The sequence below is a fragment of the Canis lupus genome, chromosome 27 (assembly GCF_003254725.2).
Source record: "Canis lupus dingo isolate Sandy chromosome 27, ASM325472v2, whole genome shotgun sequence".
Taxonomy (NCBI): Eukaryota; Metazoa; Chordata; class Mammalia; order Carnivora; family Canidae; genus Canis; species Canis lupus.
Genome location: NC_064269.1, coordinates 39,025,666 through 39,048,509, shown reverse-complemented (window position 1 = coordinate 39,048,509; position 22,844 = coordinate 39,025,666). Strand labels below are relative to the sequence as shown.

Sequence of the window (22,844 nt, the reverse complement as noted above, 5' to 3'; positions counted from 1 at the left end):
GAGACACCTGAGTTTTCTCTCTCTGACATGTAAGGACACAGTGAGAAGGCAACTGCAAGACAGGATGCAGACCCTCACCAAGAACTGAATCCACTGGCAGCCTGATCTTGGACTTTCAGCCTCCAGAACCATGAGAAATAAGTATCTGTTGTTAAGGCCACCCACTCTGTTGGATTTTGTTATATCAAAGTACCATTAAAGAGTCAGGAGCCCGGGGCACCTTAGGTGGCTCAGTTGATTAAGCGTCACACTCTTGATTTCAGCTCAGGTCACCATCTCAAGATTGTGAGATCGAGCCCCTCATCAGGCTCTGCACTCAGCAAGGAGTCTGCTTGGGGTTCTCTCTCTCCCTCTTCCTCTGCCCCTCCCACCACTCTAAAAAAATAAATAAAATCTTTTTTAAAAAAGTCAGTAACCTGAGCTAAGGCAATTCTTTTTTATTATTTGGTCATTTAACTGGCAAAAATTGGTATAAGATTATTGTTTTAACATTATTCCTTCATTTTGGGGAAATATTCTTTCTTTTTTAAAAAGATTTTATTTATTTGAGAGAGAGAGAGCATGAGCAGAGGGTGAGGGGCAGAGGGAAAGAGAGAAGCAGACTCCCTGCTAAGTGCCATGCAGGGCTTGATCCCAGGACCCCAGGATCATGACCTGAGCAAGGCAGACAATGCTTAACCAGCCTTCTCAGGTACCCCAGGAAATATTTTCTAATATTCTTCATTTGTATTTCCTCCTTTGTGAATTTCTTGCGTCTTCAGCTCATTTTCAACTGAGTTGTTTGTCTTCTTGCTGATTTATTTAAGCTCTTTGTAGAGTAAGAATATTATTCTTGTTCTCATTAAATATTATGTTTAATGGTTTTTTGGTGGGGGAAGGGGGTGCTAGGTAACATAGTTCCAAAGTAAAAGTATAAAACAAAGTGTTGGAAAGGCTGCACCGTGAAAAATCAAACCTCCCTTCTTGCCAGTTGGATGATAATTGTCACTCTTTGCTGTGAACTGAGGGACTTTAGGACATGGGATTTTCGTTACTTAAAACCGGGACAGTTCTCACCAAACTGGGACAGTTGGTCACCTTACCAGCCCCATAGTTTCCTTCTCTGAGGCATTACTGCTACCAGTGACTTCGGTAGCCAAGAAATTCCAAAAATAGGACAAAGTTGTAAACATCTATCTTCTGGGGCACCTGGGTGGCTCAGTGGTTGAGCATTACCTTTGGCTAAGGTCATGATCCCAAGGTCTTGGAATCAAGTCCCACATCGGGAGCCTGCTTCTTCCTCTGCCTATATCTCTGCCTCTCCCTCTGTATCTCTCATGAATAAACAAATAAATAAATCTAGGGAAAAAAACACATTTATCTTCCAATCTTTCATGGGTACTATAATCTTAGTCCGCAAATGTGCATTCACAAGATATGCCACATCATTTTATTTTCTATAAATCAAGTTAAATGCAATGTTCTTTACAGGCAGGGTGATGTGAGAATCCAGGGGGTGCCATATGCTCAGAAAGCAAAGTCAAGGTTCTCAGATCTTAGCCCATCCCCTTGCACTTCCTCCTTCACAAGCCCACACAATCCCTTTAAAGACTAGCAGCCCAGCAACTTCCAGGCACTGTTAGCATGACCTCTGACTCCCCTGGCTACTGCTTAGCTCCGTCCTGAACCCCAAGTGTAGGCAAGGCAGGAGCAGCCATAGTGCAGGGACAGCAGCAGGGGAAGGTGGCAGGGTGAGCTCTAAAGCCCCTCCCTCCTCCCTTTCTGGAGGACACTCCTTCTGGGGCCTCATGCCCCCAGTCCGGCACACTTAACTGCCTCCTGAGCGCCCTCACTGTGCACCTGCCCACACTGGCGTCACTCCTAGACACCTCCTGTGCTCAGCTCACTCAGTCCCACTGACCGAAAGACCTTCCTCTCATCCCACTCCTCTTGCCTGCTATAGTCCTTCCACATCCCTCCCCTGGGGAGAAAGGATTTGTCATTTGGTGAACACCTCCCTAGTGCGGGCACTCTGCTTGGTGCTTCATACACACTCTTATACTTAATCCTCCTGTATTGGTTTCCTGGGGCTGCGGTGACAAATTGCCACAACTGCATGGCCTAAAAACAACAGAAATGAATTCTTTCATGGTTCTGTAGAAGTCTGAAGTCAAGGTGTCAGCAGGGCCACACTCCCTCTGAAGGCTCCCAGAGAGAGAACTTCCTTGCGTCTCAAAGCTTCTGGTGGTTCCAGACGTTTCTTCACTTGTGGCTGCCCCACATGGCCTTTGACTCTTCTTTCTGCCTGCCTCCCCTCTGTGTCTCTTGCCAGGACTCTTGTCATCACATCTAGGGCCCACATAAGTAACCTAGAATTATCTCATCTTGGGAACCCTAACCTAATTACATCTGCAAAGATATCTTTTTCTTTTCTTTTCTTTTCTTTTCTTTTTTTTTAAGATTTTTATTTTTAAGCTATCGCTACACACAGTGTGGGGCTTGAACCCACAACCCCGAGATCAAGAGTCACATTCTCTATCGACTGAGCCAGCCTGGAGCTCTGACCCTTTTCCCAAATAAGGTCGCATTCACAGGTTCAAGGAGTGAGAATGTGGACATACCTTTTGGGGAGCACCATACACTCCTATAAACCACTCCTCTTACCAAAGAGGATGCTAAGTAACTTGCAAAGGATCACGCTGCTTGGGGTATCTGAACCCACTTCCAGCTGATGCAAAGTCCTTGTTTCTTTGGCTACACCTGTAACTCTTCCAGGAGCTGATTTACCTTTCCTCACTCCCTCATCCCCCACTTTCCCAACTAGAAACCACTTTCCTGCCTTTGAGCCCCTTGACATTTCCAGTGGGACTCATCTTGTCGTGCACGTTCATCTTCAAGCCTTATCTTCTCCAGTCTTCGCTCTCCTAGAACAAGGACCATGCCTAACTCATCCTGGTGTCTCCTAGAGTGCTAGGCACGGAGCATGGCACATAGTAAGCACTCCATAAATGTTTGTTGAACTCCCCATGGTGTTTAATTTGCATATAATATTAAAAAGTAGCTTCAGAGCTGAAACTGCAGAGCGTTACTCAGTATCTGAGGAAGTTCTGAGCTGCTCTCCCATTTGTTAGCACAGAGGTTAAAAAAGAAAGCACTCACCACTCTGGCCAAAGGAAATTACACAAGGAAAGTCACATGATTGCTCTGCAACAGGACAGTCACATCAGACCAGGGTCATGCAATCATCTGGCATTCTGTGGCCATAACTGATAGGACACTCAGCACCGCCTATTTCTAAAATGACACTGGAATGTCTATTTTATGACACTCTCGACTGGAACACTAAAGACTATTTTCTCCAACCCAGGGGGAGCATAGTTGAATGCAGCAGGGACTCCTGATCTGCCCCACGGAGGGCTGTATAAACCGCCCTGGCATGGGGGGTAGGCCGCCAGAGTGAGGAGAACACTGGGGGCTGCCCCCCAACCCCTGACTCCACATAGCATCCCTAGAATTGGGCCATTCACTACAAGGACCATTACCTAAGGAAATCCCAAGTCAGAGGCCATGCCACCAAGTTTTACATGTGACAGTACAAGCCCTGTGATTTTACTAGGTATTTTACATAGTAAATGCAATTGATCAGTTAATAAATTTAAAAATTGTCTGGCTTTTCTGAGTTAATATTTCCAGTGAGGCTGTGGATTTTCCTGGGATCCTATAAATTCGATAAATTGTGCTTTTATACACAAGGATTCTAAAAATTCTTCCTGTATAAAAGTACATTATTTGAAATGAAAGGGATGCCTGGGTGACTCTGTGGTTGAGCGTCTGCCTTCGGCTCAGGGCGTAATCCTGGAGTCCTGGGACCAAGTCCTATATTGGGCTCCTTGCATAGAGACTTCTTCTCCTGTCTCTGCTTCTCTCTATGTCTCTCATGAATAAGTAAATAAAATCTAAAAAAAAAAGAAAGAAAAATTAAATGAGAGCTTTAGACCTAAGCCGACAGTCCTCAGTTATATGTTTGAGATACCTTCATATACAGTCCAGGGTTCTAACCACATTGGCCTAATGTTTCCACAGCCCAGAGCATGTCTCTCTGCCATGACTGTGTGACCTCTCCTTCCTCTGCCCTCATACTGTTCACGAGATATCTGTTGGCAATTTTTGTATTTTTTTTTTATAAAGTGTGATGTGTTGGTGCCTTATCTCGCTAATCAGACCATCAGTTCCATGAGAACAGGAATGGAATTTGGAAAGCAGCCTGCCTTCCAAGACTCCACCCTACCTCCAAACACAGGAGCATAACCCTTAACAAAAGTGACCCTCCAAATCACTAGCTCCAGTCACCCTGCCTCGCGTCATGGCTGTGTGCGAGGGGGTGTGGTATATGGGATGCACAAGTATCCCTCTCCGGGAGTGCTCTCTCTCCAGCAGTGCTCCCTAGGACAAAGAGCAGCCCTGAGGCTTTATACCACAGCAATAGAATTTATACCACAACTCCCAGAGGTTGCCCTGTAGCAATTTCTTAAATAAAAATATAGGAAGTGTGCTAAGAGCTTAGAAACCATGCTGGAGAGCCAAAGGAAAGAGCACTCACCTTATCCAGGATGATGGCCAAGGGAGACCAACACCTTCCCTAGCAGGAAGGGATGGAGTTTGAACTGACCTGGGTAGGGTAGGTAGAGATATTTTAACAACTTTAATCACTTACTTATTATTATAAAAGTAGCATGTGGCTAAGGTAGAAAAAAAAACAATGGACAAATAAAGATAAGAAAATAAAAATTGTCCATAATCCTTTGCAATGATGCGGATGGAACTAGAGGGTATTATGTTAACCAAAATGAGTCAGTGAAAGGTAAATACCATAGAATTTCACTCATATGTGGAATTTAAGAAACAAAACAGATGATCATAGGGGAAAGGAAGGAAAAATAAAATAAGATGAAAACAGAGAGGGAGACAAACCATAAGAGACTTTTAACTATAAGAAACAAACGGAGGGTCACTGGAGGGGCGGGGGTGGAGGGATGGGGCAGCGGGGTGATGGGCATTAAGGAGGGCATGTAATGAGCACTAGGTGCCATATGCAAGTGATGAATCACTAAACTCTACCTCAGAAACTAATAATACACTATATAATAATTAAAAGGAATTTAAATTTAATTTTTTTTAAAATCGTCCATTATCCTACTACACAGAATCATCATCAAGAGTTTAGCCTGTTGGGACTTCTGGATGGTTCAGCAGTTGAGCATCCACCTTCAGCTCAGGCCGTGATCATCAGTTGTGGGGATCAGGGATCGAGTCCCTCAAGGAACTGCCTATAGGGGATCTGCTTCTCCCTCTGCCTATGTCTGTGCCTCTCTCTCTGTGTCTCTCATGAACAAACAAATAAAATCTTTAAGAAAAAAAAAGAGTTTAGCATGTTACTTTCCTTTTTGAAAAATATATACATATAATTGTTAAATAAAATCTCTTCATACAGATAGTTTTGTAATCTGGTTTTTTGTTTTTGAATATCTCACGAATATTCAACTCATTAACATTTTGGGGTGTTTTGTTTTTGTTTTTGTTCCCTGAATAGTGTTTCACTTCACTTCCACAATTTATGTAACCAATTCCATATTGTTGGATATCTATTTAGGTTGGTTCAGCTTTTTCTTTTTATTAACAATGCTGCAGTGAGCAACTTTGAACCTGTATCTATGCATAAGCCTCAGGACTATTTCCATTGTATGAGATTCCCATGGAATTTCTGGTCAGTGGTCATCTACATTTTAAGGTCTTTGATGATAAGGCCAAACAAGACGTTGATAGATGGAAATGAGGTAAATGGGGATTTCAGATGCACAGGAAGAAATAAAAGCACAGAAGCAGGAAAGTTCTGTGCATGTTAAAATAAATAAATTGCTAAATAGGCTGGTAATTCGAGCAAGTAAAGGAGACTAGGAGGAGATAAGCCAAGAAAAAGTGGGAAGACAATCTGTCGAGAACCTTGAGCCAGGGTCAGAGGTTTGTGTTTATCCAGTAACCTCTGGGTGAGACACAGGAGCTGCAGTGGACATGGATTTTAGAGAAGCCAGATAAACAGACCTGTAAGGTGGCCAATGGACTCTTCCAGAAGATCCACAGTGAGAGCCAAAAGGGGGCCACAGGGCTTGAGCAGATACAGCCAGAGCAGTAGAGTAATGGCCCAAAGGTGTCCTCATCCTAATCCCCCAAACCTGTGAATGTCACCTTACATGGCAAAAAGGACTTTGCAGATGTGATTAAGTTTATGGTTTTGAGATGGGGAGATTATCCCGGATTGCCTGGTGAGCCCAATCTAATGGAAAAGGTTCTTACTCGAGAACCCAATAGGGTCAGAGTCAGGGAAGGAGATGTGATCACAGAAAGAGTTTGGAGTGGTAAGGGGCTGCAAGCCAAGGAAAGTAGGTAGACTCTGGAAGCCAGACAAGGCAAGGAACAGATTCTCCCCTAGAAACTATAGAAAGAACACAGCTCTGCTGTCTCCTTGATTTTGACCCACCTCAGACTTCTGACTTCCAGAACTATTTAAAAAAAAAAAAAAGTGTTATTTTAAGCCACTAAGTTTGTGACGATTTGTTACAACAGCAATATGAAACTTGGGCAGAGACCACAGGCTGTACAGCCCTGCTCTCATGAGATGTGTCTCAAGGCAGCCTTGCCCAATTAGTGTTGAGAGGACAACAAGGGCTATGAGGCTCCAGGAAGAGTAATCCCTGAAAGATGAACCAATGCAAATAGAGAATAGCACACATGAGGGACGCCTGGGTGGCTCAGTGGTTGAGCATCTGCCTTTGGCTCAGGTCGTGATCCTGGGGTCCTGGGATCGAGTCCTGTATCAGGCTCCCCACAGGAAGCCTAATTCTCCCTCTGCCTATGTCTCTGCCTCTCTCTCTCTCTCTCTGTGTCTCTCATAAATAAATAAAATCTTAAAAGAGAGAGAGAGAGAGAATAACACATGGGAAGCTGTGGCTGTTGGAGGAACTTCAGGCAATGCTATCCAGAGGTGGGGGGATACATGAGTCTACCTCTGCCTGCTTGCAAAGTAAATTCTCTAGAGTGTAACTGATACAAATGCAAAAGAACCTCAAGAGAGGAAAGACTTCCTATCAGGGCTCATATTCACCTTTTCTTTGTATATTTGGAGCATCTCTTCTGCCATGCAAACTCCTCAGGTAAGAGAACTTTCTCAGCAGTCCACTCCAAACAAACAAACACACCAGATTTTTCAAGCCAGGCTCCCAGCTCTCAGCATAAACTGCCAGCACCTGAAGGGAAGGCATCCTCCTCTACTTCCTTTTTCCTAGGGTTTCTGTGGGCAAAATAGTATGCTCACTTCCTTCCTCCATAGACATTATGATGGTGATGACGTGCTTGCAGCACAAGGTCAAAAAAATGGCATCAATTCAGACTAATCTTCTTGTGTTCTTGGTAACTATGACATGACATTATTATTTCCATAGAGTTTCAGAGACTTGAAGCACTGCATCTGGTGGAGTTTCTGGTTCTAGCAGTACAGGAGGATTCTTGAACCCAGAACCACTATCCCAGGCCCTGAAGTTCTCACTTGACAGGCAGAAAATTATACCAATTCTAAACCTGTATGCATCTTATAAAATACCTTCAAAAATACATAAGTCACTATGTCAAGCTCAGAGTCTTTCTCAATTATCTACAGGTCAAGTAGATCAAACTGGTAAAATGGAAAAAAATTTTTAAACAGATGTTAAACACATTAATTGCCCTCTTAGGCATTTATGCAGGAGAAATGGAAACAGGTTCACACTAAGTTCTAGACATGAATGTTCCAACAGCTTTATTTATAATAGACAAAAACTGGAAACAATCCAGATGTCCTTCATTGGGTTAATAAACACATGGTGGTCCATCCATACATGAAACACTGCTCAGCAATAAGGAAGAACAAACTATTGATATATACACAACATGTAAGTGAAAAAAGTCAACCCCAAAAGTTGACACACTATGTAATTCCATTTATATGAATAACAGAAACAGAGGATTAGGGGCAGAAGAGAAGTGTGGAAGGGGGTACATAAGGGAGGTGCCTGTGGTTCAAAGAGCAATGAGACAGATTTTTGTTGTGATGGCCTTACAATGACATGATGGTGGAGACACAAACCTACACATAATATAACTATACAGAACTAAATACACACATACACACACACACACACACACACACACAAATGAATACAAGTAAAATTAGTAAAGTCTGAAAAAAATGGGCGAATCATATCCACTTCAGTTTCCTGGAGCTAATATTCTACTATAGTTTTGCAAGATGTTACCACCAAGGGAAATTGCAAAGGATACAATGGATCTCTCCATATTATTCCTTACAATTACATACGAATCTATAATCTTCTCAAAATAAAAGTTAAAAATTAAAATTGTTTTTTAAAAAACACTACATAAGTTTGATCTAGGGGCATCGGGGTAGCTCAATTGGTCAAGAATCCAACTCTTGATTTCAGCTCAGGTCATGGTCTCAGGGTCGTGAGTTCAAGCCCCACATTGGCCTCCACACTGGGCATAGAGCCTACTTAAGAAAAGAATAAGAGAGAGAAAGAGACATTTTTAAATACTTAAAACCAAACAATATGAAGATACTCCGTATTAAGCAATATTCAAAGTGGATGCAGATGCAATGAAATGTGTTCTTTCATGCTTTCAGCTTGTAAAGCTAGTAGGAGTGTAGAAATGGCAACTTGGCAACACATGATGTACCAGACTCCTGTAACATGTTCATACTCCTGATCCAGTTAACTCCACTTCTAGGAATTAATTTAAGGAAACTACCTACAATGAGGAAAGAGATCTCCATCTCAGATAGTCACTGCAGCATTGTTTCTAATTGTCAAAATAAAATTGTAATCATCCTACATGTCCCAGTTTAGGAGATTAGTTGAATAACTTTTGGCACACACATGGGATGAATTATCACGTAGCCAGGAAAAACAGTATTGAAGAATAGTTATAAATGACATAGCAAGATACTTACAGACTAAAGTCAAGTGAAAGGAGATATGAATGTGCATATTCCGTATAATCTCAACCATGTAAAATCTATGGAGAAGAAAACACTGTAAAGAAATATCCTAACATGGAGCCCCTGACTGGCTTAGTCAGTAGAGCAACTGATCTACTGAAACTCTTGACCTTGGGTTCATGAGTTTGAGCCCCACATTGGGTGTGGAGATTGCTTAGGGATAAAGTCTTTTTTAAAAAATATGCTAATACATTTGCAGTTATCTCTGGGTGGCAAGAGGTTGTCATTTTCTTATTTAAATTTCTCCATATTGGAGCACCTAGGTGGCTCAGTGGTTCAGCATCTGCCTTCAGATCAGGGCGTGATCCCAGGATCCTGAGATCAAGTCCCACATCGGGCTCCCCACAGGGAGTTTGCTTCTCCCTCTGCCTGTGTCTCTGCCTCTCTCTGTAGGTCTCTCATGAATAAATACATAAAATCTATAAATACATAAATACATACAATGATCTTTACTTTTTTAGTGTTAAAAAAGGGAGCAAGGGAAAAGAAAACACAGAAAGTTAGTGAGAATTCAGCTTACCAAGTAACGTTGCAGATGAGAGGAGGAAGGCGAAGTCATCTGTGAATTCTGAGGAAAAAGGATAGGGCTCTTTATTCACCTAGATTCTCACTTCCCTAAAAAAAATGATTTTGGAAAAAAAAAAAAACTAAAAAATAAAGCACAGTGAAAAATTGCTTGATTTACTTTTTAATACCTCTTTACAACAAATCAAACCTATCAATGCTTCTGTTGGTAATAACCCCAAACTGGAAACAACCCAGATGTCCATCAACAGTAGAACAGATAAATACATTGTGTTTTGTTCACACAAGGGGTTATTATATAGCAGTGAAAATGATTTCCAACCACACCCTACAGTGTAGATGAATTTCACAACTCTAATGTTGAATGAAAAGACCCAGGTTCAATAAAGTACTCACTGGATATTCCATTTACATAGAATACAAACACTGGCAGAACTAGTCTAGGCTGTCAGAAGTTAGGAGAGTGGTTCCCCTTGGAGGAGCGGGTAGTGACTGGAAGGCAGGATGAGGGGACTTTCTGGAGGGCTGGTGATGTTCAATTTCTTAACCTAGATGCTGATGATGACACAAAGTGTCTAGTTTGTGATAAAGTACTGAACTGTGTACTTATAATCTGTGGATTTTCTTTATGAATATTGTACATCAATATGAGGTTTTCAAAATGAAAAAAAAAGTTATGGTGCTTGAAAGCATACTTGGAATTAATCTTCCCTTAATTGGATAAAAGTTCCTGAAAAGCTAGCAGGCTTCCTAGAATTTTTATTAATAATTCAAGTCTCCCGAGCAGTGTTCCAGACAGAGCAGCATCTTGGGCTCCTTGTTCCGAAACCCACTTCTTGCTCTGGCTGGCTGTTCTGTGGACCCAGATCTACTTACCTCTCCTGATGGACACAGAGGCATCCTCTACCTTATCGTTAATAAATTAGTTGCCATAATTTGATGTATAGAATATATATGGACATCAATAGGACATCACAAAGTGAGGCACAGCTTGGCTCAAAGGGAGGGGAAGAAAAGGTGCAAACATAGAGCTTATTCAGGCTGTTAAGAGGAAACAGCCCTTACTACTGGTTTCTCCTTGTTTGAGGATCCTAACCCTGGCACCTAAACCCAAAATCCCTGCTAACCTACCCTCCTGAACCCTACTCCACAATCACTAATATTTATTTGGTATCTGGGTGAGGCTCTGTGAAGACAAAGATGAGCAAAAACATGTCATTCTCTGACCTCATGGAGCTTATGGTCTAGGAAAAAGATTGACATGAATCTAAACAAATTAGGACTATAAACAGTGATAAGAGTTGTGTTGGTAAGATAGTGGTGATGGAGGCACACCTGTAATAGAGAATCCCAACCTAAACTGATGGGGGCAGAGGGTAGAGTGTTTGCAAATTGAGCTGAGCTGTAGGTTGAGTAGGAGTAAAACCAAGCAAAGGAGCTCTTTGGGCCATGGAACCAGAATGTGCAAAGGCCCAGTGACAGGGGGGAGCTTCCTACAAAGAAACTGAAAGACAGTTTGCATGGCTGGAACACAGAACACAAGGGGAAACATGGTAGGCAAAAGGTCTGGAGGGGTACAAATGTGCTGGATGTAATGTGAATCCTTTCTGTGGTCCTTTTTGGTTTTCAGAGCACTTTCACAGCATGACCTCCTCAGAGCCTTATACCACCACCACGAGTTAGAAAACAGGCAATACTGTTCCCAATTTGCAGATGAGGAAGTAAATTCTCAGTAAAGTGACTTGCCACCAGCTACACGGTGAGGAAGTGGAAAAGCCCATGTCCACTCCTTTCCCTCTGACTCTTGGTCCAGTGCTCTCTGCCCTACACCATCACTGCCTTCCCCTCTGCTTAGTCCAAGCTGAGACTTCTTCATGGCTCAGCCCTCAAATCCAAAAGCAAAGGCATCAGGTAAGGATGAGGATCTCAGGGATGGGCATTTTCGCTCAGACTCTCCCAACTGGCGCTGGCATCTGGACAGAGCTGAAGGGACCCAGAATGTCTGGCTGAGCCCTCCCTGGTTTATTATGAAACAGGCTGGAATCCTCTCAGCTCAGACTTCATTGATGGGAAAGAGCTTTGGGATGAGATGATTTGACCGGACCAAGCAATTCCTGCTTTTAATTCATTTAGTCTACATGTCCTAGCATTCTTTTGGAGACACAGAACATGCCTCTCCAGACCAGGCCATGCCCTCTCATAGGAGGCTTTTACCCACACATTCCTGAACCCTGGGAACTTGCCTTTGAGGTTTCCTGGAACACAATCATTACCTATACAAAGGGCTTCTCCCATACTACAAAGCATTTGTTGATTTAGAGAGAGAGAAAAAAAAAAAAAAAAAAAACAGGTCTCTTTTTACTTCCTCAAACTCTTCCTTCTGTCCTAAGTTTTTGACTTCTCTCTTTCTGTGAAACTAAATTACCTGCTATATTTGTGTAAACAACTTGATGTATCCTCAACTGTGGGCCTTGAACAAGCTGCAACCTCCCCCGCCCCCACCACACACACAAACACCCAAGTCATTCAAGGAGGATGGAGCCTCTTGCTCAAAGCAAAGACCACAGACATTTAGGATACTGCCCTTGTAGCAAGCAGACAGTGGGATCAAACCACATCCTTGATTTGAATGAATAACTGCTTATACTTAATCACAGAATTTCTGAAATGGAAGAAGCCACAGAGTCTCCACCTGCTCAGTACCCAGCCCTGAGAAAGTGATTAACCTTCTTGGCCCTCACTTTTCCCAAAGTAGTCAGACACGTGTGCATATGATTCTGTGTGTTTCATTTCCATGTGTGTTTCTAAATTTTTGGCCAATGTTAAAAATTCAGGATCTTTTACACTAAAATGTGGATTTCTAGTGTCAGTTGGAATGGAAGACTGGCAGGTTTTACATCACCGGGCCACATTCTCATAAGGGAAAAATCAGCTGGAAAGGAGCAATTTTTCCAAGTGAGCTTGGAAAAATTTAAGCACACTACCAACTCATGGATCAAAGAAGAAATCATCATGAAAAAAGTAAAGTTCAGTCTGTTATGATGCAATCCATGTTAATCCATTTATTAGTTATTATTATTACTATTAGTTTAATACAAAAGTTGCATCAGTTTCAGGCCAGGTCATGATATCAAGGTTGTGAGATCGAGGCCTCCATCAAGGTCTGTACCGGGCATGGAGACTGTTTAAGATTCTCTCTTTCCCTCTGCCCCTAACCCCCATGCTCTCTTTCTCTCGGGGGGGGGGGGGGGGGGGTGCTGAGTTTCAATAAAACAAGAGACCATATTTTTTTGGATGCTGAGAAATATTTCTTTGCATTCAGCTAGCTTCTCTCAGGGGTTCTAGCTCAGGGTCTCTCAGATGCTGGAGAGTCTGCTTTCCAGATGGCTCACCCACAATGCTAGTAAGTTGAATACTGTTTGTTGTCTGAAGGTCCCAGTGTCTTGTTGTGTTAACCTCTCCATAGGGATGATGAAATGTCCTCATGATATGATGATTGGCTTTCTCCAGTGCAAGTGATCCAAGAGAAAGCAAAATGAAAGACACATTGTCTTTTATGGCCTAACATTGACAGTCAAACTTTGTTATTTCCATAATATCTTATCAGTTACACAGGTCAGCCCCATTCAGTGGAGTAGACTATACAAGGGATGTGAACAGTGGGGGACAAGACTCATAAGAGGTCTATCTTGGAAGCTGGATACCATATAATTCTATGATGTTTATGAGAGACATACCTAAAACTATGGACATGGAAATATTTGAGGTTGGGGTGGCTGTATTAATATCAGACAAAATGAACTTTTGGAAAAAAAAAGCATTATTACAGATAGAGAATGAGATTAAATAATTATAAAAAGCTCAATTTATTAAGAAGATATGATTATTATTAACCTAGTAAAATAAACCATTAAATAGGCCCAAAATATATAAAATACAAAATTAATAGAACTCAGGGAGAGATTGACAAATTCTTTATCATGGAGAGATGTCAACATACCTCTCTCTGTTTCTGTTAGATCAAAAAGACAAAAAATTAGGAAAAAAAAGAAATTTGAACAATACAATCAATAAGTTTGATTTATCAGACGTATACTGAATTCTATACCCAACAATTAGGGATGACACATTTAGAACATTAACAACAATTGACCAAGTACTAAACTACAAAACAAGTCTCAACAAATTTTGAAGACTCAATATCAAGGTGTTTCTCAGCATAATACAATTAATTAGAAGTAAATAACAAAATATAATTATTTTTAAATTTCCATATGCTTGGAAAAATTTAAGCACACTACCAACTCATGGATCAAAGAAGAAATCATCATGAAAAAAGTAAAGTTCAGTCTGTTATGATGCAATCCATGTTAATCCATTTATTAGTTATTATTATTACTATTAGTTTAATACAAAAGTTGCATCAGTTCATATATTTAGAAGCAAACTTTCTTGCCATCAAAGAAAAAGTCTTTAAAGATATCTGTAAAAGCTGAAAAAAAATGTTTCATAATTGACATCCTTTCATGTGAATAGTTGCTAGTTTAGTGACTTCAAAACCTGATATTTTTTTCCCACTATGTTAAGGTATCTAGGGAAGCTGCAAATGTAAATCAAGGAGCAATGAAGACATTTCTTTAATCCTACCCCAATGTAGAAAAATACACATTAAAAAGTCTATATGCCATATCACATTTTTAGTTTTAATGAAACTAGTCACTATTAGAAACAAATGCCCTCAAGGACCTATTTCTCAACGCAGGACACAAATCCCAGTGGTCAATGCTATAGAGAAGTGACTTACTATGGTGTCAATAAAAGAGATAGTGCCAAAATTTAATCATATACGGGACTATAAGGGAAGCTAGGAAATAAAATATTTAGTTATGTGGCCAACTAAAAGTTGGTGCTCTGTTCAAGAAAGACTCAATCACTATTAGAGAATCATCAGTCAACTCCTCCATGAGGACCATAATAATATGACTCAATCACTATTAGAGAATCATCAGTCAACTCCTCCATGAGGACCTCCATAATATGACCTTGATACCAACACCAGACATGAGAAATGAAAAATGAGAAAAGAAAATCACTGGCCAGATTACTCATGAACATAGAGTAAAAAGTAAATGTAAAAAGTCCTAAACAAAACATTAGCAACTGAATCCAATAGTATATAAAAAAGATAATATAGTATGACCAAGTTTTACTTATTCCAGAAATTTAGGGGTGGTTTAGTATTTTAAAAATCCATTATTATGACACACAACACTAGCAAACTAAAGGATGAAAATAATAAAAATTCTGTAATTATGTATGGTGACAGATGTTAACTAGGCTTATTGTGGTAATCATTTCACAACATATATATATATATATATATATGTATATATATATATTAAATCATTTATTTTGTATACCTGAAACAATACATAACGTTGTATGTTAATTATATCTCAATATAAAATAATGAATTAATTAAGATGAGCATCTCCATTGATGCAGAAAAAGCATTTGGCAAATTTACTCAGCAATCTGGAAATAGAAGGAAATACCTTAAATTAAGAGTAACAGAAACCTCATCATTCTGATAAAAATATATAAGAATTATAAAATCATCCCCTTGAAAATAACAAACAAGATAGAATGCCCATTCTTAACTGCTTCTGTTTAAACTACACTGGGGAAATGCCTGGGTGGCTCAGTGGTTGGGCATCTGCCTTCGGCTCAGGTCGCGATCCCTGGGTCCTGGGATTGAGTCCAGCACTGGGCTCCCCGCAGGGAGCCTGCTTCTCCCTCTGTCTATGTCTCTGCCTCTCTCTCTATGTCTCTCATGAATAAAAAAATAAATAAGTATTTTAAATAAATAAATAAACTATACTGGAAATCCTGGCCAATGCAACAAAACAAGCAAAGTAAATTCAAGTCATCAAAAGCAAAAATAAAGAAACAATCCTATCATTAATCACATACGATGTAATTGTCTCAAAAGTATCTACAGACAAAATATTACAAATCCTTTGCAAGGCAACCAAATATGAGATCAATATTTGAAAATCTACTGCATTTATATACACTAGCAACAGAAAACACAGTTGTAAAAAAAGAAACTCATTTAACATAATTCAGGACTATAAGAACATAGTAACCGATTAAACAAAAGATATTTGATACATGTAGGGAAAAATAACTAAATATTACTAGAAGACATTAATTAAGACTTAAATAATTTGAGTTCTATCATGAATATTTAGATTCAATATCACAACAATATTAGTTCTCCCCAATTGAGATGTAGACCCAATACAATGCCAGTCAAAATCTCAATAAGCTTTTTGAGAACCTGAACATGCGGATCTATCTATTGATTGATCAATAGACTGCAATGGGCCAAAAATAATCAACATACTCCTTAAGAAAAAGAATGGAATGAGAGAGCTTACACTACATGATATAAAGACTCGTTATAAATCAATAGCATGTTAGACTGAATGGTGTTAATGTGGGTACAGACAAATTGATCAGAATACTTCTGTCAAGAGCCAAGAAACAGACTCACAGATATATAGAAATTTCATATTTGACAAAGGTTACATCCTAGATCAATTGGATGAAGTTGGACCTTTCAATGAGTATTGAAATAATCAGTTATGGATATGGAAGAGAAAATGAAATTGGATTCCTATCTCACACCATACTTAATAATCAATTCCCAATAGATTAAATATGAAAGATGAAACTTTAAATTTTTCAGAGTAGATCTATTAAGCATGTAAAAATACTAATCATAAGACAATTGATGTATTTAGCTATATTAAAATTCAAAAATTTTGTTTATCAAAAAACGAGATAGAAACTAGGAGAAAATATCTGTAAAGCGTATAACCAATATAGATCCAGTACCCAGAATATAAAGACCTTCTAAAATCATTAAGATAAATAACCCAGTTGCACAATGGCCAAAAGATAAAAATTAGGTGTTCCAAGGAAAAGAAAACCCAACTGATGAATGGAAAAGATGCTCAGCTTTATTGATAATTAAAGAAATGAGCTAATAAAATCCCCTTTTACATTAACTAGTTTGACAAAAATTTAAGTCTGCTATTACTAAGTGGTTGTTATAATGTAGACCAATGTGGACTTGTATATACTGCTTGTAGGATTGTAAATTGGCATAATCACTCCAAACACCATTTTCTTTTATGAACAACAATATTATTTATAACACAAAACTATGTACATACATTATGACTCCATTTTCAAAAGGTTTGAAAATAAGGAAAAGTAAATATTAAGTTTGTGGATACACACATATGTGATAAAGCTACTCTTAAAGACAAGGCAATAATAAACACAAAATTCAGGATAGTGGGAGGTAGGCAGATGCAACCATATTAATCATGTTCTAATTCTTGGGTGAGGCAGTGTGTTCAAAGATGTTCCTTTTGTTAATATGTTTCATAATATATTTTTTACATTTACTTTTTATACATAAAATTCTAAAAAAAAACAAACAAATATCCTTTAAAGAGAACACCACTTTATTAAGGAACAGATAAGGCCTTGTTACAAAAGGTAAAAGACTTAAGTTCTTTTTTTTTTTTTTTAAGATTTTATTTATTTATTCATGAGAGACACAGAGAGAGAGAGAGGCAGAGGGAGAAACAGACTCCATGCAGGGAGGATCACACCCTGGGCCGAAGGCAGCACTAAACCCCGGAGCCCCCAGGGCTGCCCCAAGACTTAAGTTCTTGAAGCAAAAATTTCAAAATTTGACTTGGGCTGTTAGAATGCGCTGGGAGCCTGGGCTGGCAAGACATGAAAGTGACTCAAGCCAGTGGGTGGAGGGTCATTCTGTACCCTGGGAAGTAGCAAAAGCTGGAGCTATCCTGGTGCCACATGGCTCACTGATTGAGTCTCAGGACTCAGGCACCCACTGGCAAAGTGTGAGGAACTGAGGGGGGAAGACGTGACAAGTGATGTGTAGACCGAGCTGTCCAGCCAGGCGAGGCTTGGGGTTGTAGCCAGCTCTGGACTGCATCCCAGAACTGATCACAGCCTGATTCCTGCTACAGCAAAGGAACAGGAACTAGCCAGAGCCACTGCACAGGCCTGAGCCTCAGGCAGGAACCAACTAGAATGTCCATCATTTTTGGATCAGGCTTCCTAGAAATACAGGAGCCCGGGACTAGACCAGGAGAAAAAAAAAGGATGAAGGAAAAAAATCTCACGGCAGGCTGGACATGACGGTTGCATGCCCTGCACCAGTTTAAAAGCACTCCCTGGCCGCTGGCGCTCTCTTCTCACTCACTCTATAAGCCTAAGGCTGACAGTACCATCTCATGTGTCTTACGATGCTATTTGAGGGCCCTGGACAAACGAACACTTCCCCACTTGTTGGTCAGTGCCTCTAATGCCATCAGTTTCTTAATTAAGATTTTCTCCCTCTATGTTCTTACAGCACCAAAGCTGCTTGTAACTGTCCTGTCTCCAACACATGTGATGATATAGTGATATAATTAAAAATATGTATTTCATCTTCATCTCAATTCCAGACAAGATCCTAAAATGCTTCTAATTTCGTGAGCGAGAGGATGATAGGAACACCTTTTGTTTTAATATTTGGTCTTAGTCCTTGGTTCCTGACACAAGAGCTTCTAAGACCCTTGGATTCTCCAGGGTGATAGCAATGCCTTTTGTATGCTAATGAGATTATTGTGGCTGGGGTCCCTACCTAGCTTTAGGACAGGGTGGAGGGAGTGGGGTTGGGAATGCTGGTTATAGAAAGACCCAGACCCTGGCATGACTGGAGGGTTAGAACTTTCGATCCCTGCCCCTAGGGAGGAGAGAGGGGTCAGAGGCTGAGTTAACTACCAGTGGCTGATGATTTAACCAGTCATGTCTGTGTAACGGAATTCCCATAAGAACTCTTAACAGTAGAGGTGAGAGAACCTACAGGTTGGCAAACAAACATGTCAAGCTGTGGGAGTGGCATACCCAGAGGGCATGGAAGCTTCCCCATACCTACCCTATGCATCTCTTCCATCTGGCTGTTCCTGAGTTATATCCTTTATAATAAATTGATAAATGCAAGTAAAGTGTTTTCCTGGATTCTGTGAAGCATGATAGCAAATTATCAAGCCAGAGGACAGGATTGGTCATGGGAACCTCCAATTTATAGCCTTTTGGTGAGAAGTACAGAAAGCCTGCAACTTGCAATTGACATCTAATGCAGGGTCATTTTTGTGAGGTTGAGTCCTTTAACTTGTGTGATCTCTTGCTAACTCTGTGTCACAGTGTAGTTAAATTGTAGGACACTCAAAAAAAGAAAAATTGTAAGACATTCAGTTGGTGTCAGAGAATTAGTTAATGTGGGGGGAAGAAATCCACCTACTTGGTATCAGAAGTGTTCTGTGGGTAGAAATAATCATAGTATATGTTCTACCTCATTTTAGGACTATATGTCTATAGATTACATTCCATTTTCTAAGCCATCAGCATTTTAAGATTGAGCTATATCTGACTTCTTCATATTCCCTGTTAGCTTCCTTACAAACTTATGTGTGAATATCTCAAGAAATATTGATAAATTTTAACTAAGCTTTTAAAATCTGATAAAGAAGGAAGATACTTGCAACTATTATTTTCAGCTTCTAACCCTTTAGTATAAATTAGTTTTCAGGATTTTTTTTATTAAGGTAGATTTTGATGAAGAAATTGAGACAAAGTTAAGCGGAAAAGATTTAATGAAGAGGTTTCTTGAAGCAAAAGGGAAAAACAATATGTGTACCCTCAGAGCCTCAGAGAGATAATTTTTTTAAAGATTTTATTTATTTATTCATGAGAGACACACAGAGAGAGAAAGGCAGAGATACAGGCAGAGGGAGAAGCAGGCTCCCTGCAGGGAAGCTGATATGTGACTAGATCCCAGGACCCTGGGATCACAACTTTAGCAGAAGGCAGACCCTCAACCACTGAGCCACTCAGGCAAAAATCAACTCTCGATGATTTAAAAAAAAAAAAAACATGATTCATTCAGGCCCTAAAATATTGTGGAGAGCTTAAAAATAACTAGCTCTCTATAGACTGATGTGGAAAGTTAACAGATATATTAAGTGGGAAAAAAACTTGCAAAAACACTTACATTGTGACTCTTATTTTTATTCAAACACAAAACAAAATAATTATATGCATCTGTTTGGAGCAATGAAACTATTCTGTATGATGCTGCAATGGTAGATACACGTTATAAACTTGTCAAAACCCATCAAGAAGGTATACACCAAGAATGAACCCTAATGTAAATTATGGACACTGGGTGATAAGATTGTGTCTGCATAGGCTTATCATTCATAGCAAATGTACTATTCTGCTGGGGGATGTTGATACTGGGGAAGGCTATATATATATATATATGAACAGGGAATCTATGGGAAATCTCTGTACCTTCTGCTCAATTTTGCTGTGAACTTAAAACTGCTCTAAAAAATAATGTCTGTTTTAAAAATGTTTAAAGAAAGAGCCAGAAAAACATCATAGAAAATTATATGCATCTTTGTTGTGAAAAAGGTTCTAAAAGATACAAAATCCTAAACAGTGATTATCTCTATGGCCACATTTCTCAACTCTAAGACCCAGATGACTCGAGGACATTGTCAAAAGTGTTAAAATTCCTACTGCGATGCAGTAGATTTGGTGTGACCTCTAAGATTTGGCATCTCAGACAAGCTCCCAGGCAGTGATAAGCTGGCTTGCGAGAGCTGATTGTTACATTTTCGGGAATTTTGCGACTCAATTATTAAATACAATCATTATTCAAAATTAAATTATAAAAGCTTATAATTAAATTATATTTCACAGAGACAGTAACTACTCACAACTCACTCCCTAATCATATTTTGTGTTTTACTCTTATCTATGCTCTTGAGGTTATACAGACAGACAGACTGCTGTATCTGCATGGCAGACATGCTTTACAATCTACTCTGGGCTACTCTGCCCAATTTTGCATTCAGTGACATCACAGTGGCAACATGAAAATGTAGCCATGTGTAGCCATGTGAGAGTATTTACACCACCATTAATCAGGTACAGATCAGGGCTATTTTTCCCAGAGAGTCAAATACTAACCATTTACCAGCATACCATTGCTGTCAGGCATACGGCACCAGTCTAGGGCATGGAACTGATGTGGAAGAGAAGTTTCAAGAGCAAGAGGAGGAAAAGGTACAGAACAAGGAGACCATGAACATTGTACACAAATTTTGGCACACTAAGGTTTCTTGTATTCCCAGCTTGTTCCTGGCATGTGGTGCTCAACCAGGCTTTGCCAGCTATAGGAACGAATGAACACCATGAACAAGAGTTTCTCCTGGGAAACACGGGATGACCCACTTCACTTCTCACAGGGCTGGGGATGAATGAGCTGGGTGTGTGCTCGTGGGGGCCTCTAGCAGGGGAAGCCCACAACTGGTCCTCCCACTACCTCCCACCTCAACATTTCCTGTATGATGTTAGTTCCCCGATCTGGTAGCCAGTATTTACTTAACTCTGCCTCTGGAGTTTAGCAATAACCATTCAGCAAGGAAAGGCCGAGGCTGCCCAAAGTACTGGCCAAGTGAACACCCAGCCAGGCCTGGGAGTGGACAGTGGGCGCCACAGGGGACTCCAGCAGCCATGGTCTGGAAGAGGCTGGTCCCACACGTGCATCCCTTCAGTCTGCCCTCCCACCACCACCCATGCCTCCCGGCCCTCCCCTGCCACCAGAACCCTCTCTCTAATCCCAGCTATCCCTCCTGCCCCTACCCCACCCTCTGACCACCCTGGACAAAGCTCCTGAGTAATGGAACCATCTATCCCTCCAACTCCTGCCTGACAGCTCCCTCCTCCCCAAACCAACTCTCCAGAACAGAGGGCAGAGCAGTGGCATGGCTACCCTGGTGTACCATCTGAGCAGACTGAGGCCAAGCACTCCGTCCTGGTCATCCTCCAAGTCCCAGGTCCAGTTACGTTCTCTGGACCCCTGGAGGAGGCAGCTCTGCCTCTGTGCTCTGTTAGAGCAACCCGTCCCGCACTCCCACTCCCCACCCAGTGAACATGCTAAGCCCCAGCTGTGCACTGGCATTGTTGTAGGCGACAGAGATCCAGAGTGCCAGACAGTCCTCCCAAAGAGCTTATACCTAGTGGCAGGAGGAAGTCAACGAGCAAGTGCCATGGACTGAATGTATGCTCCTAACACTCATAGGTTGAAACCCTAACCCCCAGGGTGATGGCATTTGGAGGTGGAGCCTTTGAAAGTAATTAGGCTTAAGATGGATCATAGAGTGGGGCCCTCAAGGTCAGACAGCACCTTTAGGAGCAGAGGAGGAGACACAAGATCTCCACGTCTGTGTGATACCAAGGAGCCCAAGGGAGGCTACAGAGAAGGCAAACCAGGAAGACAGCCCTCTCCATGAACTCAACCTACTGGCACCTAAAACAAATATAAATTGGTAATAAATGTCAGGAGGCAAACAAAGTAGGATAAGGCAGGTAGCAAGTGATGAGGCAAGTGATAGTTGTGGAGGGTAGTCAGGAGGTGCTCTCAGAGAAGGTGATGTGGGAGCAGAGAGCTGTGTGAGGGACAAGCCATGGAAAAAGTTCAGGAAAAAGTAGTCAAGGCCAAGAGAGCTACACACAAATGCCCTGAGGTGGAAGATGCCAGCTTTGCTGATGGCAGCCCCATGTGACCTGAGCAAGGGGCAGCGTGGTAGGAGCTGAGGCCAGAGACTTGAGGGCCCAGTCATATAGGGTTTTAGGGACCAATGAAAGGAACATAAGGTTTACTCTGAAAGAGATGAGGAACTTCTGGAAACTTTCGAGCAGAGAAATGACACGATCTGATTTATGGCCTAAGAAGGCCCTTCTGGGTGCTCCACTGAGAACAGACTATGGGTAAGAGGGTGAGGGTAAAAGCATACAAACTAGCTAGGAACTTTGGGTGGTGGCTTAGACCAGGAGACTAGGAATGCAAGGGTGGATTCTGGGTCTATTTTGAAAGTAGGTCTGACCAGTCGTGCTGATGAATTCTTTATAGGGTGTGAGAGAGGGGTTGAGGATGACTCCTGAGGCTTGTGACTTAAGTGGATTAAGTCTGCATTATATCATGCCTTGATATAGGGAACTGTCTTTTTCTTCCTCACTGTGTTCTCAGAGATATAGAGTGGGAGTGGATACAGTGCCTGGCCAGTTGATA

General features: G+C 40.9%; 1 long non-coding RNA gene across 4 annotated transcripts in view; it reads right to left on the bottom strand.

Annotated features, from left to right (window-relative positions):
* Positions 1-1,381: 1,381 nt before the first annotated feature.
* The window catches only part of LOC112669076 (uncharacterized), a 50,907-nt gene continuing 29,444 nt past the window's right edge, over positions 1,382-22,844 (bottom strand). For 2 of the 4 annotated variants that reach the window (XR_007406352.1, XR_007406353.1), the window contains exons 4-7: positions 9,606-9,653; positions 9,038-9,102; positions 4,580-4,648; positions 1,382-3,935 (exon numbers count right to left, since the gene is read on the bottom strand). This is a non-coding gene — a long non-coding RNA (uncharacterized LOC112669076). The remainder of the gene's footprint in view (positions 3,936-4,579; positions 4,649-9,037; positions 9,103-9,605; positions 9,654-22,844) is intronic. The other 2 variants (XR_007406350.1, XR_007406351.1) reach the window with 2 other exon arrangements.